Source organism: Bubalus bubalis, chromosome 15 (genome assembly GCF_019923935.1).
Source record: "Bubalus bubalis isolate 160015118507 breed Murrah chromosome 15, NDDB_SH_1, whole genome shotgun sequence".
Classification (NCBI taxonomy): domain Eukaryota; kingdom Metazoa; phylum Chordata; class Mammalia; order Artiodactyla; family Bovidae; genus Bubalus; species Bubalus bubalis.
In genome coordinates, this window is record NC_059171.1 from 743,137 (window position 1) to 760,991 (window position 17,855).

Consider the following 17,855-nt stretch of genomic DNA (forward strand, 5'->3'; position numbering starts at 1 on the left):
GTGTGGGAGAGGTGTGTGTGGGTGTGGGTATGTGTGTGTGTACGGGTGTAGGTGTCTGTGTGTGGGGGTGTGGGTGTGTATGTGTGGGGGGGTGTGTGGTGTATGTATGTGGGTGGTTGTGGGTGTGTGGGTGGGTGGGTGTGTGTGGGTGGGTTGGTGTGGGTGTGTATGTGGGGGGTATGAGTGGGTGTGTGTGTGGGGTGTGGGTGTGTGTGTGGGGTGTGGGTGTGTGTGGGGGGTTTGTGGGTGTGTGTGTGTGGGTGTGGGTGTGTGAGGGGGGTGTGTGGGTGGGTGGGGGTGTCTGTGTGGGTGTGTGGGGGGAGGTGTGTGTGGGTGTGTGTGTACAGGTGTAGGTGTGGGGGTGTCTGTGTGTGTGAGTGTGGGTGTGTGTGGGGGGTGTGGGGGATGTGGGGGTGTGGGGGTGTGTGGGGTGTGTGTGGGAGGGTGTGGGGGGTGTGGGTGTGTGTGTGTGTGTGTGGTGTGTGTGTGTGTATGGGGTGTGTGTGGGTGCATGGGTGGGTGTGTGTGGGAGAGGTGTGTGTGGGTGTGGGTATGTGTGTGTGTACGGGTGTAGGTGTCTGTGTGTGGGGGTGTGGGTGTGTGTGGGGGTGTGGGTGTGTGTGGGGGGTTTGTGGGTGTGTGTGTGTGTATGGGTGTGTGAGGGGGGTGTGTGTGTGGGTGGGTGGGGGGGTGTGTGTGGGTGTGTGGGGGGAGGTGTGTGTGGGTGTGTGTGTACAGGTGTAGGTGTGGGGGTGTCTGTGTGTGTGAGTGTGGGTGTGTATGGGTGTGTGGGTGTGTGTGGGTGTGTGTGTGCACACGCTTAGTTGCATCAGATGTGTCCAATACTTTGCGACCCCATGGACCCGGCCAGGCTCCTCTGTCCACGGGATTTTCCCAGTAAGAATAATGGAGCGGGTTACCATTTCCTACTCGAAGGGATCTTCCTGACCCAGGGATCGAACCCTCGCCTCCTGTGTCCCTGTATTGCAAGCAGATTCTTCACCCGTGAGCCACCAGAGAAGCCAAATGCAAGGGATCTGACTGCAGGTCATCCTCAGAAACGTGGCTGCCCAGCCTTAACTTAGGCTGCTGTGAATCCTACGTGATGGAAGAGCCATGCCCAGAGCACGGCAAATCGCAGTGACAGTTCCTTGACTCAGGAATGCCCCATCACTTGGCTTTTGTTGTTGTTGTTTGTTAAGGACAAAGCAATGCGAATCGCTTTTAACTGAAGTCTGTATCTGCGAGCATCACAGAGGCTGGCTGCACATCCAGGACAGACATCTCACCCTTTAGGAAGGCTTCCCTGATCTTCCCAGTCTGGCCAGATGCTGCTCCTGGGTTCCCTACAGTAGCAATCTTTATTTTCCATTCTAAACCTCAATAGAACATGGTTTTTTAGTATCAGTTCAGCATGTTCCCCTTTGCAAAAGCAGACAGAAAGCCATCCAGGAGTAAATCTTCATTGAATAGAAGACCCCCACCCCAGAAGTACTCCTGGCTACAGACACAAGTTGTGCCACTTGGAAAAGCTCTCTGGATCAGTTTTCATAACTCAGCTTACCTCTGTTTGCGTGCGTGGCGGGGAGGGAGAACCAAACACAGCTCCCTAAAATTAGAAGTCAGGGACCCTTGCCTTGAGTTCCCACAAAGGCCCACTGGCAGAAAAATTCATCAAGAGCACTGATTTCAAAAAATGACCTTGAAGTATAAGGTGAAAATTAAATAAAAAATTTACCGTGAAGAAATGCAGAGTCTAGACTCTTAAGCTCTGACTTAAAAAGTTGTCAGAAATTCCTGTAGCCTTCCTCGTCAGAATCCCCTCAAAAAAACAGAGAGCAGAGAGAGAGAAGAGGGAAAGGAGGAAGAAGGGGGAAAAGGTGAAGAGAAGAAGCAAGCAGCAGAGCAGAGAACCCAGCGCTGCCGTGCACTCTGCACGGGGTCAGTCCAGGCCTGGAAGCGACACCGCAGGGGCTCCGTCCCCCCGCTTCCTGGAGGAGAACCGCGTGAAGCCCAGAGACGCCGCGGGGCGGACAGGGCCCGGAGGCCACGCCCTCTGCCCGCCCCCCGCCCCCCGCCCCACAACGGGCAGGGCCCACATCTCACGCAGACATTTCTTTAATCCCGATTCTGCCACTTGCCGGCTCTGGGACCCCAGGCTGGTAGTTTACATCTCGGTGATCTTATCTTTAAAAGAAGGACAACGTTTTCGTCCACGAGGAATTGGGAGACTTGCATGTGTTTCTGAGAGACAACAGGGCAGGGACCCAGGCAGGGACTCAAAATACACGCCAGTCTCCACCGCACACCCGCCCACGTCCCCAGGAGACCAGGGTGAGGCCCGCTCTTCACAAGGCTCCCGCTGCGGAGAAGAGTAGCAGAGCTCCGCACTGCGTGCTTTTTCAGTTACAGGAGAGGAGACGCAAGCGGAGACCTCCCTGACAGCCATCGCCAGCGGAGCAAAGCTGCTCAAGAGGAAGCCTATTACTGGCCTGGCCCTTGGTTTTCCTCCTCTGCCCTCCCCCCAGCCCCCCGCCCCTCCCCCGGCCCTTTACCATTTGCTGTCTACACATCTCATAATCCCGGATAATGTTAGCTCCGCGGTGCTCAAACACCATCACCTCAGCCTGAGGCACACAGGAAGGCCCTCATCCCTGAAAGGAACCTTGGGCTACACTCCACAGGCTGGGCAAACAGCAGTCATTTGGTTGAGCTTGGATTAAAATGACAGCAAATATGTGGCTCATAGAGTCACGAACTGCAGACTCCCAGCTTAAAACAGGCAAAAGCTCTCTGTGTTTTACTAGGTGACTCGAGGAAGGATTTAAGAGTCAAAGGGCGTGTACCCCAAGGAGACTTTTCTTGCTGAGCTGAAGCTGGCTCCAGCGCCCTTCCAATCATACCCATTTGCTCACTCCATCCTTTAAAGCCAGCCTTGGTGGACTCCCAAACCCAAGATTTGCGTGGAAGGAGGCCCCAGGAGCTCTCTGAAATCCACAGCTGGACCGTTAGCAGCAGGATCCACGCCAAAGGGCTCCTCCCATCCATCCTAAGTTTGGGACCTGCCCAAAACTGCTCCAGGAATTCTGACGGGCTCCACGGAGTCCTTCCCAGGGAGTCACTGAGAGGCCCCACCAGGGAGGCTTCTGTCCTTTCAAAGGGACCCCCAGGAGGTCAGGGATGCAGTGGAGGTCCAGGTCTCACCTGGCTCAGGTCCCCCAGGCAGAGGGAGAGACACCCAGTGCTTAGGATAGAGTGTCCTGTGCATAATGGATAAGCCTGGAAAACACCTCAGGAGGTGAAAGACGCCAGTCACGCAGGCCCACACACATTGCCTGCTTCCGCTTATTTGAAACGTCAGCAGAAAGTCGAGGAGCAGTTGCCAAGGGTGTGGGGGCTGGGGGGCAGTTATGGCTTGGTTGGGGAAAAATGAGAATTATACTGCTGATAGGTACAGTTTTGTTTTTTTGTTTTTTTTTTTTGGAGTGATACAATGTTCTAAAATTGGTTGTGGGGACAGTGGTACAACTCCATGAATACACGAAAAACCACTGGATTGCACACATGTGTGGTATATGAATTATAACTCGATAAAGTTGCTTTTTTAAAAAATGCTTCCCTGAAGTCTGTCTTACAGTAACCACACCCTTGGGACCAGGTTCAAAGGAAGTCCTTGCAAGTTGCTCTTTTGAAGCAACCCAAAGTGCAAGAGTTATCCACGCATTCACTGACTCCCTCTCTCAGACCACACTTCCCAGTGATGGCTGCTGGCAGAGCGGACCCCCTTGTCAGAAACACAGCGTGGGTCCCCTCCCTGCATCCAGCTTCACCTCTGTGCTGGGTGCTAGGGCCTCCTTACCACACCCGACAGCCAGGAAGGCCCCTAACCCTCTGCAGCTGAGGAGCTCTGGAGCCTTTAGGGGGGGAGTTTCAGGAAAACTCTTTCCCAATTCTGCTCCCCACAGGGCCACCAAACATCCGCATATTTTTAGGGTTTTGCCCTCCACCACCCCCTTTTGCTGCTGCAGGCAGCTGACACTCCAAAATTTTCAGAAGGGAATCCAAAACTCGCTGAGGGAAAGAGGCTCTGAGTGCGGCTGCACACGGCGTTCCGGGGTCAGCGGAGGGTTGGGGTCCAGGTCCCTGAGAGCGGCACGCCAGCCCCCGTGAACACCCGCCCTGGGGACAGAGTCTCAGCAGAGCGGGCGACTCCGGGTCCCCGAGCTCCGCGCCACGGGGAACTTCCCGAACAGGACGCAAGCCCCCAGCTCCTAGACGAGGGTGCCCATGGCTGCAATTATGGCAGGCAGCGCTTAGACCCTCGTTAGGACCGAAGTCACCCCAGGGCACAACGCCGCTCCTCCCGCGGGGCGCCAACCCTGTCTTGTCTGTGCTGTGCTTAGTCGCTCAGTCATGTCCGACCCTGTGAGACCCCGTGGACTGTAGCCCGCCAGCTCCTCTGTCGATGGGATTCTCCAGGCAGGAATACTGGAGTGGGTAGCAGTTCCCTCCGTCAGGGCATCTTCCCGACCCAGGGATCGAACCCAGGTCTCCCGCATTTCGGGCAGATTCTTTACCAGCTGAGCCTCCAGGGAAGCCCAAGAATACTGGAGCGGGTAGCCTATTCCCTTCTCCAGGGCATCTTCCCCACCCAGGAATGGAACCAGGGTCTCCCGCAACGCAGGCGGGATCCTTACTGCCGGTGCGCTGCTGCTAGTGCTAAGTCGCTGCAGTCGTGTCCGACTCTGTGCGACCCCATAGACGGCAGCCCACCAGGCTCCCCCGTCCCTGGGGTTCTCCAGGCAAGAACACTGGAGTGGATTGCCAGTTCCTTCTCCAATGCATGAAAGTGAAAAGTGAAAGTGAAGTCGCTCAGTCGTGTCCGACTCTTCACGACCCCACGGACTGCAGCCTTCCAGGCTCCTCCAACCACGGGATTTTCCAGGCAAGAGTACTGGAGTGGGGTGCCATTGCCTTCTCCGGTGCGCTGGGCCAGCTAAATCCCAGCTGGCGCGGAGGTTCGCCTCCCCCCAGCCGCGCGCATTAGAGGGCCTGAGGCAGCGAGCAGCTCCGAGGGGTGAAAGGGGGCGAGGGGTTGGGAAGCCCAGGAAGAGAAGGCCCTCCAGCGCCGCAGCCTGGCGGTGCATCTTAAAGCCGCGACCTCCTGGGTCCGGACACCGAAGCAAAACGCGCGAAGCAGCCGCGTTTCCGGGCGCAGAGACGTGGACGAGCCGCTGCTGCGGCGGCGCTGCGGGCTCGCTCCTCTTTTCGACTAGCACCTGGTGCCCAGAGCTCATCACCCGCCGGTGTCTGGGTGAGTTTTGCAGCCCGTGATCTCCATCGACGGTTCTCCCAACTGACCCTTGAGTGCTGAGTGCTTAGCCGTCAGTCGTGTCCGACTCTTTGCGACCCCATGGACTGTAGCCCTGCCAGGCTCCTCCGTCCATGGGGTTTCCCAGGCAAGAATACTGGAGTGGGTTGCCATTCCCTTCTCCAGGGGATCTTCCCGGCCCAGGGATCGAGCCCGTGTCTCCTGCATTGCAGGCGGATTTTCTACCTGCTGAGCCATGTTTTTTGTTTGTAACACACACAGTCCTCCAAAGCAATCCCTAAGCCCCTTTCTCACCATAACGGTAGCCTTTAGGAGGCCCCTTCTGCTCGAAAATACTGGCATCTACCGTCTGGAAGCCAAACCCGCTCCTTCCCGCAGATCGCTCGCAGCCCGCCAGCCCCGGGGCGAAGGCTCGAGAGAGCAGCACCGGCGTATGCCGCGCAGCGCTCAGACCTCGCTGCCCGGCGAGCCTGCGGGACGCGGCGGGCGCGCCTCCAGTCCCTCAGCGCCGCGGGCAGCGCGGGCGCGCGAAGAGCAGGTCCCTGGAGGCGCCCCGCGTCCGCAGGGGACCCGCCGCCTGGGCTTTCCCTCCCTCAGGAACAGACTCTCAAGGCCGACTAGAGAGGGAAGCAGAGGTTGGCACTGACCTGCGCCCGCGAGACTCCAGCCCAGGCCGCGTGGCTCTCGGTGCCCGGGGCCCGTCCCAGTTCCGCCGAGAGTCCGTTCTCCCGCGCGCTGCCCGCCCGGCGCCCCTTTAATTGGCCTGCCCCCGCTCCACCCCCGATCGCCCGCCCGGAGCCGCCTCCTCTCCGGCGCTCCCTCCTGCGGGGCTCCCGGGATCAGATAAGAGCGGAGGGAGGCGCGCTGGCGGCCGCCTTTGAAGCGGGAGGCGGCGACGGGGGCGGGGGGAGGCAGGCTGGGCCCCCGGGCAGCGCCCCCAGTCCCCAACGACTCCCCCCTCCTCCCGCCGCCCTGGACACGCCCGGGGGCCGCCCAGCGCCGCGGCCGCGAGTGTGGGGCCAGGGAAGAGCCGCTCGGGCCGTCCCCGCGCACCAAGGCCTGCGGGCGGCCTCGCCAGGTCAGTGTCCGTGAGCAGGTGCCGCGTGCAGGCCTCCGCAGCCCCTAGAAGCCCGGTCCGGGCGTCCGGGGGACCCTCGGCCGGGACTGCTCGGCCGCCCGGTGCTAAGACTCCAGGCTTCTCCTGCCAGGGGCGCGGGTTCCAGGCCTGGCCCGGGAACTGAGATCGCGCGCGCTCTGCGGCACGGCCCCAAAAAACAAAAGACGGGACCCCGTCTCCCTCTCCAGGAACTAGGGCAGCGACGCGCGGACATGAGCGCTCCCAGGCGCTTCGGTGCGTTTGAAGGGATGGGCGTCGGCGGGGCCCCCGGGCGCAGGCCCCCTGACCGAGATCCCGAGTGAGGAAGTCTGCGCCGAGGCCGGGGCCGAGCCCCCCGAACCCCGCGGCGGTTCTGGTCCGGGCCGCCCCGAGGCCCTGCCCGGCCGTGAAGCACTGGAGGCGCTGGGTCTCCGGGCCACCCCCACCCCCCACCCCGGGCCGTGGCCGGGTCCCCGGGAAAGGCGTCAGCATCACCCATGCTTTAACCGAACCAAGAGCCTCACGCCCCTCCCGCGGCTGGTGCGCGCACATGTCCGGAGGGGGTTACACTCCGGGAATCCATCAAGACGCCCCTTCGGTGAGAAAAGCACGCTCTCGCCTAGGAAAACTGGAAAGGCAGGTGACGGCCAAGGCAGCAAGGGGCCGGGGCTGTGAAATGCCCAGAGCCCGCCCCCGAGACAGGGAAGGGGCTGCGACCACGCACCTCACTTCCAGGAGGGCCTGCGGCTTTCCCAGCCCTCCCCCGCCCCCCGCCGCGCGCCCCCCGAGTCTGCCGTATCCGCACCCCCTCGGTGCCTCCCTCCGCCCCCCGAGTCTGCCGTATCCGCACCCCCTTGGGCCCCCCGCCCCCCGAGTCTGCCGTATCCGCACCCCCTTGGGCCCCCCGCCCCCCGAGTCTGCCGTATCTGAATCCCCTCGGCGCCCACCCCCCGCCCCCCGCCGGCCCTGCGGTTGGAGCGCAAAGGGGCCCCAGCCCGCACGGCCGCCCTGCGTCTATCGGTCCTTCTGCAAACCCGGCGGGGCCCGGCCGACGCGCCGCTTGGCTCCTTGGCTAAACCCGGTTCGCAGCGCACGTTTTTATGGAAACCGGGTCTGGTCTGAACCCTGGGTCCGGTCCGCTCCGCGGCGGGGGTGCGGGCGCCACCTGCTGCCTGCGCCGGGGGTCGCGACAAAGCGGGGCTGGAAAGACAGACGGACGAACGCACGGGACCCGGAACTGCGGCAACCCCGCACCTAATCCACGTGAGTCAGAAATTCGTCTCTCCCCGCCCTGCCCCGAACAGTGCCTGCAGCTTCCATACCCGTGCCCCTTTTTCACTAATAACGTCTGCTTTGGGTCCTTCATTCTTACCAAGATACAGGTCGTTGGTGTGAGTTTCCCTTTACCTGTAATTCCCTTGGGGGAGGTAGTGGGGTGTTGGCATAAAGTCTGAGGCAAAGGGGGAGGAAAAGTGCTTATGATGGAATTATAGATAATTTCAAAATTATAGGAAATGAGGAGTTCTCTGATGATTTTAAAAGGCAAAATATATGTGCAAAAATCCATGCAGGGGAGCAGAATAGTTTCATAAAAATCTTATATAAGGTACTTTGTTTTGTAATGATGTATTAGGTTATTTTAAAAAATTCTAACTCGTCTTTCTTTCATCTTTTAACCTTTTGATTTGCATTTATTTCATCTTCAATATAACTACATAAATTTCAGTTACTCTTGAATCAGAATGGCTGGTTTTAATCAGTTTTCCACTTAATTGCAGCCGTGTGTGAGTTTCCAGCCCTTTCAAGGGAGCGCTTATTCAACATTTATCTTAAGGTCTTTTCTCAGAACCTGGAAGAATACTGAAAACTCAATCAGAGAAATAAGCCCAGAAGACCCCACTAGTGGTCTCCTCTCTCAGTCTAAAGAAGACAAAAGTGCCTCTGAAAGAACACGTGAATAGCTGAGACCTTTTCAAAGACATCCAAAAATTCCAGCTTCCACAGTCATTGATTCTAAACTCTTAGAATCTCATCCTGGGCTGGTGTCGTGACTGTGACTTCTCTGAAAGGACTCCACGCACACCCTGTTACCCCTTTCTCCCCTGTCCCCTGAAACCCTCCCTGCAGGGAGACTCTGAACTCAGACCTAAATTGAAGAGACTCTGCCCCTTGCTTGTTTCACTTTGGTGAATTATTTTGCCTCTCTGAGCCTAACTCCTTGTGTATAAGAAGGGAGTCATTAATTATCTGTCAGGCAGTAGTCATGCAGATTAAACGACAGCCGCGTTTATGAACCCAATTCCCTAAATGACAAGTGGCGACTGTCTCACTCAAACTCGCACTGTCTCCCTCCTGTCCAGCGCACTCGGGGCTCCTCTCATCAGCAGCCCCTGTGGGTGAGTCCTGCAGTGTTTCTCAATAGAGCACTTTGACATTTTGGATAGGTCAGCTTGACTGCCCCAGAGATTGCAGAATATTTATTACTCCTAACTCCAGCACCAGATTCCAGGAGCATCCTCCCATCGCCGAGTCATGGTGAAAACCAAAACGACCACCTCGCATTTCCTCCTATACTCGCAAGCCATTCACTCCTGGCAGTTCTACTCCAACCCCTCTGTAATGGTCACAGAGGTCACATTCACCCCTGGCAGTTCTACTCCAACCCCTCTGTAATGATTTTTTTTCCCCCAGCCCATCCATTCCCCCTTATTTTGGTTACAGAAGGATCATACTCAGCCAGTAGCAAGTACAAGCTGATAATATAGATAACACGCTATAAACAATAGCCATGGCTCCTGGCCTCATGTCCCCCACACTGCACCCCACCCTCCGTGCTGATATCCCACCCCTGGGGCTCCGAGTATTTGCCCTGGTCTTGCAAGAGCACTGTAGAGAACCTTCAGCACCCTGCCTCCTGGCCAAGGGCTGATGGACCCTCCCGCTGATGGACGTCCCTGCAGCGTGCTGTGCTGTGCTGAGTTGCTCAGTCGTGTCCGACTCTTGCGACCCCGTGGACTGTGGCCCACCAGGCTCCTCTGTCCATGGGAGTCCACACAAGACCACGGGAGTGGGCTGCCATGCTTCCTCATGTCCCTGCAATACCAGCTGTTAAACACTTCACATCTCATCACGGAGGAATGGATCTCTGATGTCTTATAGGAAATCGCCTCCATTCCGCTGGACGCAGCTGCAGGGGGCTGTCATTCAGGGCTCTGTTCTCCTCCAGCTGAGGTGGGCGAGAGCTGAAAACCAGGCCAACCACCTGCTCTCCCCTCAGATGTGAGTACAAAGCGACAGGACAAGGAGGAAAGAAAGGAGTGCTAAGGGGAGGGGGAGGGGGGTCAAGAGGGAGGGGACACAGTGCACCTGCGGCGGATTCACGGTGACGTTTGGCAGAAACCAGTACACTTCTGTAAAGCAGTTAGCCTTCAGTTAGAAAATAAATAAATCAAAAGTGCTGAATTTTTCTCAATGCATTCTAGCAATGAGACCTTCAGTTCAGTTCAGTCACTCAGTCGTGTCTGACTCTTCAGGACCCCATGAATCGCAGCACGCCAGGCCTCCCTGTCCATCACCAACTTCCAGAGTTCACTCAGACTCACGTCCATCGAGTCAGTGATGCCATCCAGCCATCTCATCCTCTGTCGTCCCCTTCTCCTCCTGCCCCCAATCCCTCCCAGCATCAGGGGCTTTTCCAATGAGTCAACTCTTCGCATGAGGTAGCCAAAGTACTGGAGTTTCAGCTTTAGCATCATTCCTTCCAAAGAATACCCAGGGCTGATCTCCTTTAGAATGGACTGGTTGGATCTCCTTGCAGTCCAAGGGACTCTCAAGAGTCTTCTCCAACACCACAGTTCAAAAGCATCAATTCTTCGGCACTCAGCTTTCTTCACAGTCCAACTCTCACATCCATACGTGACCACTGGAAAAACCATAGCCTTGACTAGACAGACCTTTGTTGGCAAAGTAATGCCTCTGCTTTTTATTATGCTGTCTAGGTTGATCATAACTTTCCTTCCAAGGAGTAAGCGTCTTTTAATTTCATGGCTGCAGTCACCATCTGTAGTGATTTTGAAGCCCAGAAAAATAAAGTCAGCCACTGTTTCTCCATATATTTCCCATGAAGTGATGGGACCAGATGCCATGATCTTCGTTTTCTGAATGTTGAGTTTTAAGCCAACTTTTTCACTCTCCTCTTTCACATTCATCAAGAGGCTTTTTAGTTCCTCTTCACTTTCTGCCATAAGCGTGGTGTCATCTGCATATCTGAGGTTATTGATATTTCTCCCGGCAATCTTGATTCCAGCTTGTGCTTCTTCCAGCCCAGCATTTCTCATGATGTACTCTGCGTATAAGTTAAATAAGCAGGGTGACAATATACAGCATTGACGTACTCCTTTTCCTATTTGGAACCAGTCTGTTGTTCCATGTCCAGTTCTAACTGTTGCTTCCTGACCTGCATAGAGGTTTCTCAAGAGGCAGGTCAGGTGGTCTGGTATTCCCACCTCTTTCAGAATTTTCCACAGTTTATTTCCACACAGTCAAAGGCTTTGGCATAGTCAATAAAGCAGAAATAGATGTTTTTCTGGAAATCTCTTGCTTTTTCCATGATCCAGTGGATGTTGGCAATTTGATCTCTGGTTCCTCTGCCTTTTCTAAAACCAGCTTGAACATCTGGAAGTTCACGGTTCACATACTACTGAAGCCTGGCTTGGAGAATTTTGAGCATTACTTTACTAGCGTGTGAGATGAGTGCAATTGTATGGTAGTTTAAGCATTCTTTGGCATTGCCTTTCTTTGGGATTGGAATGAAAACTGACCTTAAGTAACAATAAATAGCTCCTTATATCTAGACATCAGCAGAAACACATCAGTACAGCTGTAAAATGGCTGTTAAAATGCTGGAATTCTTTCCTGTCTGTTGCCTCCCCACAACCGTGAGACTTCCTAGGCGGCTCAGTGGTAAAGAATCACCTGCAGAGCAGGAGGGGACGATTTGCCCCCTCCCCCATACTGGATGTGGAGAAGGAAATGGCAACCCACTCCAGTATTCTTGCCTGGAGAATCCCAGGGACAGAGGAGCCTGGTGGGCTGCTGTCTGTGGGGTCGCACAGAGTCGGACACGACTGAAGCGACTTAGCAAGTGCATGCATGCATGCATGGCAGGAGACATTAGAGACCTGGGTTTGATCCCTGGGTGGGGAAGATCCCCTGGAGGAGGGAAAGGCTACCCACTCCAGTATTCTCCCCTGGGAAATCCCATGGACAGAGGATCCTGGCGGGCTGCAGTCCACGGGGTCACAGAGAGACAGACACGACTGAGCGACGGAGCACACACAGCCCTGTGTATTCTCTACACCACCCCCTCTGGGGTCACTGCCCCAGAGTTCCCTTTGATCCAGCAGCTGAAGACGTGACCCTTGTGCTATAGTCTGAATGTCTGTGTCTCCCTAAAAGCCATATGTTGAAATCCTCCCAGTGGTCATCAGTTTCGGAGGTGGGGCCTTGGAGGTTGCTTCCCTCACAAGGGTTTATCATGAATCGTGAATGGGATTGAGGGTCTTGCCTGGAGAGATGCCTAACCCTTCTCACCAGAACCTCAGGTGAGCCTTCCCTCTTCCGTGCTGGAAACCAGAGATCCAACACTGTGAGAAACAAGTTCTGTCCTTTGTGAGCTACTCAGACTACGGAATTTCGTCCCAGTAGCCCAGACGGGTTGAGACACCCTGTCGGGCCCCACGCACGGCTAGGTTCCTGGGTGGCTGTTAGCTTCCCTTCCTGTTGGGCTCTGCCTGGGTCTCCTGTTGTTCCACCATATGAAGATCAGCCCTGCCCAGAACTCCACAATATCTTTGGCTCCTGTCCTTCCTGAAGCTTTTGTCTCAGTTGTGTGAGCAACCCTAGTTTTGCAAAATCTGATATCTTTAACTGCTAACTGAAGAACTCCAAGTCAATCTTCATTTTACTGAACTCGAACCTGAGATAAAAGACATGAGACCTTGTCTATCTTACCCAGAGGATTACTAGCAAAGTCGGCCCTGGAATTCAAACATCTTCACAGGTCAGAGCTTCTCCCACTAGAGTGCATCGACCCCTTTCCAAACAATACCAGACACACAGCCTGTGCTTGTACCGGATTTTCACTTTACAAAAGGTATTCAAGTACATCAAAAGCAAAAGCGAAGTCGCTCAGTCGTGTCCGTCTCTTTGTGACCCCAGGGGCTACTCATAGCCTACAAGATCCCTCCATCCATGGGATTCTCCAGGCAAGAGTACTGGAGTGGGTTGCTCTTTGCTTCTCCAGCGGATCTTCCCGACCCAGGGATTGAACCCGCGTCTCCAGCATTGCAAGCAGACAATTTTACCGTCTGAGCTACCAGGGAAGCTCAACAACACCATCCCGTTTTAAATACGTCGGCTCTGCAAGGTAAGACTCATCACAGAGGTCAAATCGTAGTGTCCTTCGTGGCTCTGGTAACCCCCCTTCTCACAGTCACCCTTCATGGTCTTATACCAGCGACTGAGACACTCCTCATTCTCTCGGCTCCACGGCCCAGATCAAAGTCGGGACTTTAAAAGCAGCCGAGTTTCTCATGTGTGACAACAACCTGGCAGTGTGTGCGTGCTGGATAACAGGTCCTACTTGTAACCCACAGCGTGACAGGGCTGGAGCGGGCACGAGGGAGCACACACGTGCACACACAGGCACACACGTGCACACTGCACACACACATGCACACACATGTGTGACAACAACCTGGCAGTGTGCGCGTGCTGTATAACAGGTCCTACTCATAATCCACAGCGTGACAGGGCTGGAGCGGGCACGAGGGAGCACACACGTGCACACACAGGCACACACGTGCACACTGCACACACACGGACACACGTGCACACACACACACACACGTGCACACACATGTGTGACAACAACCTGGCAGTGTGTGCATGCTGCATAACAGGTCCTACTCGTAATCCACAGCGTGACAGGGCTGGAGCAGGCACGAGGGAGCACACACGCACACACACGCGCGCGCACGTGCACACACATGTGTGACAACAACCTGGTAGTGTGCGCGTGCTGTATAACAGGTCCTACTCGTAATCCACAGCGTGACAGGGCTGGAGCAGGCACGAAGGAGCACACGCGTGCACACACACACACACACGCGCACACACACGCACACGTGCACACACGCGCGCGCACACATACGCATGCACACACACGCACACACTCACACATGCACACATGCACGCGCGCACACACATATGCATGCACACACACGCACACGCGCGTGCACACACATACGCATGCACACACACAAGCACGCACACACACACGGACACACACGCACACATGTACACATGCATGCACACACACATGCATGCATACACACACATACACACGCACGCACACACATGCACGCACACGCACACATGCATACACACATACGCATGCACACACACAAGCACGCACACACACATGCCCACATGCATACACACATGCACACGCGCACGTGCACACAGACACACATGTACACACGCACGCACGCGTGCACACACACACGCATGCACACACACGCACGCACATGGGCACACACGCACACATGCATACACACGCACGCACACACATATGCATGCACACATGCACACACATGCACACACACGCACACATGCGCACACACATACGCATGCACACACACAAGCACGCACACACACATGCCCACATGCATACACACATGCACACGTGCGCGTCACACAGACACACATGTACACACACACACATGCACACGCACACACGTGCGCACACACACACATACGCGCGCACGCACATGGGCACACACGCACACATGCATACACACGCATGCACACATGTGTGTGCACACGGACACACATGCACACACGTGCACACACGTACACACATGCACACACGCGCGCACGCACACACACACGGTAATTACATCACTTTACACATGAAGAAACGGAGACCCAGGGAATTAAATCCCCAGAAAGAATCAGGGGCAGATATTACTAGATTCACATCTAAAATAATAACACCATGGAAGGAGAAGAAGCTTTACTGAGAGTCATTTGGATACTAAGTCGTGGAGTCATTGAGAAAGCCCACGTGGACACTTAATATTTTAAATATAATTTTACTAAAATAACTTATATGTGCAATTTTAAAATCTGCATGTGTATGTGTTTAGTCGTGTCCTACTCTTTGCAACCCCATGGACTGTACCCCACCAGGCTCGTCTGTCTGTGGGATTTTCCAAGCAAGAATACCGGAATGGGTTGCCATTTCCTACTCCAGGGGATGTTCCACACCCATAGATTGAATGTCTTGCATCTCCTGCATTGGCAGGCAGATTCTTTTCCATTGAGCCACCTGGGAATTTTAAATAATACTAAAAACTTGTTAAAAAAAAATATTGTCTTGCTCACCAGAGGTAATCACTTTTGACTCTTTTAGCAGTTTTCTTTCTGACATTTTCAAATCTCTGGATTTCTCAATATGGCACATGCACTGCTGTGTGTTTAATAAGCAGTGTTAGACGTTATTTCTATATTTCCTATTACAGTAGAAGAGGATGTAGCTCTTTCAGGCTGTCATCATCCCCTCTTCTCTTATCTTCCCAAGATGATTGGATGACACCTTTTGATTAACTCCATTTGCAATGTTTTCATTCCTACACTATGCAAGTATTCTTATAAAAGCATCATAATGTATTGTGATCATTTTCCCTTCTACATTTAGGTTTCCTCTGAAGTTAGTCATTGTCTTGATTTTTCCTTTATCTGCCTTTTCCTTTCTGTTACTCTTTCCAGCCTCCGCCAATAGCATCTCCATGCAGCGTTCTGAAAGTCACGGACATCAGGTAAAAGTGATTTAAAACGTCCCTTCTTCTCCAGCAGGCTTCCCTTCAGACCCGCCCAGTTGCCACCCTGGTCTTGATTTCCTGCCCAGCTTGGATTTCCTCCTTCCTCTCTCCAAGGTTGGGTCCCTGTTTCCTGGAGAGTATACCTTCCTCTTTCTCAGTGTAGTCCCTCGTTTGGGTTGACACTTTCTCCAGGAGTTTTCTTTGGTTAAAAGATGGTTCGGGACTTCCCTCATGGTGCAGTGGGTAGGAACCTACCCGCCGATGCAGGGGACACGGGTTCGACCTCTGGCTGGAAAGGCTCCTGTGCTGCAGAGCAGCTAAGCCGGGGCGTCACTGCTGCTGATACACGCCTAACGCCCATGCTCTGCGAGGAGGCACCTCCGCGGTGAGAAGACCACGCACCACGGCGGAGCGCGGCCGTGCCGCAGCGACCAGAGAAAACCCGCACACACCAACGGAGACCCGGCGCAACTAGAAATCTTTTAAAAATTAAAACACTAAGCGGTTCAAGAGCAGCGGGCACGGTGCTGGCAGCTGCACACAGCTTGTCTCTGGGTCCTGCTGCGCCGTCTGCCTGCCTGACCCGGACACCGGAACTGTGATCTTCCCCCCCAGGTACTGCTCTGGGGGTCCTCTCCTGGATATCCTGTTCTCAATTTCGTCCATCTCCCGAGATTGAATTTTACTCCCTCTTTTTTGTTGTCTAGTGTTTTAATTTTTTTCTTTCAGTTTTATTGAGATATAACTGACATAAAGTTGAAGGCATACAGTAAATTATTTGACTTACATACATCATGAAATGACTCCCACAATAAGCTTAGTGAACATTCAGCATCTCATATAAATAAGGAGATGATGATAGATATTCGCTCACTGTGAAGAAGGCCATTCTCTAGTGATATCCTAAGACAGGTGCATGGGGGAAGGTGGGAGATACATTTTTGAGACCTTGTATGTCCTTACGTTCAAATTTCTTTTACTAGTTTGGCTGTGCATACAATTCTAACTTATGGACTTTGCTGGTGGTCTAGTGGTTAAGAATCGGTTAAGAGTCTGCCTTGCAATCCAAAGGTTTGCAGGTTCAATCCGTGATCAGGTAGCTGAGCCCCCGCTGCAGGGCCAGCGAGCCTGCGCACAGCAGCTGCTGAGCCTGAGTGTGCAGAGTCGGTGTCCACAACCAGCCTGTACACTGCTGAGACCACGTGCGGCAGCGAAATAAAAAATACATTTTCCAAAAAACTTTTAAAAAAGAATTCTACCTTAGAAACTGTTTTCTGTCAAAACTTTGAAGGTATTACACCAGAATTTCCTGCTTCCAGCATTGATGTTGCAACGAGGAGGCCATTCTTGATTTTTTGGTCAATTCCACCTCAGGCAGGATTGTCTTTCCCTCCTTTGGGCTCTTAAAGTAATTGTTGTCTACTTTCACCAAAAAAACAATCATATATTACCTTGAGAAGGCTCTTTTATGGCTGTCAATGCTGGTTGATAGTTAATGCGTTTCTTTCCTCCCTGCCCAGGGTGAAATGCGTGCTTCTTCGGAGGCAGGATAGTGGTCAAGGGCAGGGGCTCTGGCAGAGTCTTGGCACGATCACTAACCTTGCACAAGTTGCTGAATCTCTTTGTTCCTGATTCCTAATTTGTGAGATGGGGATGGTGAGAGCACCTAGCTCATGGGCATGCTGTGACTATTAAGTGAATTGGTTCACCCAGCCTAATGAACCCATTAAGCCCTCAGAAGAGTGTCAGACCCCCAGTGGGTTCTCTCTGTGCCAGGCACCGCTTTGTGCCCGCCACTCTTTTCATTCTGTCCTTTGTATAACAAAGGCCTAATACATATATGTGTGTGCATTTAAAATGTACTCACGTGAAATGGCACAGAGAAAATACACCAGAAATTAACTATATAAGATTTGCAAAAAAGTGAGTCTGAAGTGTCCAGAAAATAATGAGGAAAAGATACGATTTTTTGGCTAATGTGTAATAAGTACTTTTTGTCTTGTCTCCATCAGCTGTGCACATTGATGAGCAGTGGGGGTGAATGACTCTGATCGAACTCTAATAGCATCATTTATTTATTTAGACTTTTTGATGTGGACCATTTTTAAAGTGTTTTTTGAATTTGTCACAATCTTGCTTCTCTTTTTATGTTTTTGAGTGTTTTGGTGGTGAGGCATGTTGGATCTTAACTTGCTGACCGCGGACTGAACCTGTAACTCCTGCATTGGAAAGCAAAGTCTTAACCACTGGAGCGCCCGGGGAGTCCCTCTAACAGCTTGAGTGTCTTACCCCTGGAAGCACGCAGGCTAATATGGCCTGCAGAGTCTATAATCTTATGCTGTATTGCTGTACTGAATTATTTTTTTCTGAGTATTAGATTTGCCATTATTTAAATGGGAAGGATCTACACCCTCGTCAAGCCCATCAGCGGGATTAATTAGCAGTCTAGTGCTTTGATCGTACAATAGTGGGGATTCGACAAAGGTTTGTCAAATTACATTTATTTCAACAAGGATCAGAGCGGGGTGGGGGGTGGGGTCCC

At 53.5% G+C, this 17,855-nt stretch overlaps 1 protein-coding gene and 2 long non-coding RNA genes across 7 annotated transcripts in view; 2 read left to right on the forward strand and 1 right to left on the reverse strand.

Moving 5' to 3' along the window:
- The window catches only part of COL14A1 (collagen type XIV alpha 1 chain), a 229,315-nt gene extending 223,204 nt beyond the window's left edge, over positions 1–6,111 (reverse strand). For all 5 annotated transcript variants that reach the window (XM_006074691.4, XM_006074692.4, XM_044928492.2 and 2 more), the window contains exon 1: positions 5,980–6,111. The gene's annotated coding sequence lies outside the window, so the exon portion shown is untranslated. The remainder of the gene's footprint in view (positions 1–5,979) is intronic.
- Positions 6,112–7,344: 1,233 nt separating this feature from the next.
- On the forward strand, positions 7,345–8,600 carry LOC112579107. Its single transcript, XR_003103505.3, has 2 exons — positions 7,345–7,691; positions 8,263–8,600. It is a non-coding gene; the product is annotated as an uncharacterized LOC112579107 (long non-coding RNA).
- Positions 8,601–11,639: 3,039 nt separating this feature from the next.
- Positions 11,640–16,007, forward strand: LOC123329409. Its single transcript, XR_006544799.2, has 2 exons — positions 11,640–12,855; positions 15,261–16,007. It is a non-coding gene; the product is annotated as an uncharacterized LOC123329409 (long non-coding RNA).
- The last annotated feature ends 1,848 nt before the right edge of the window (positions 16,008–17,855 follow it).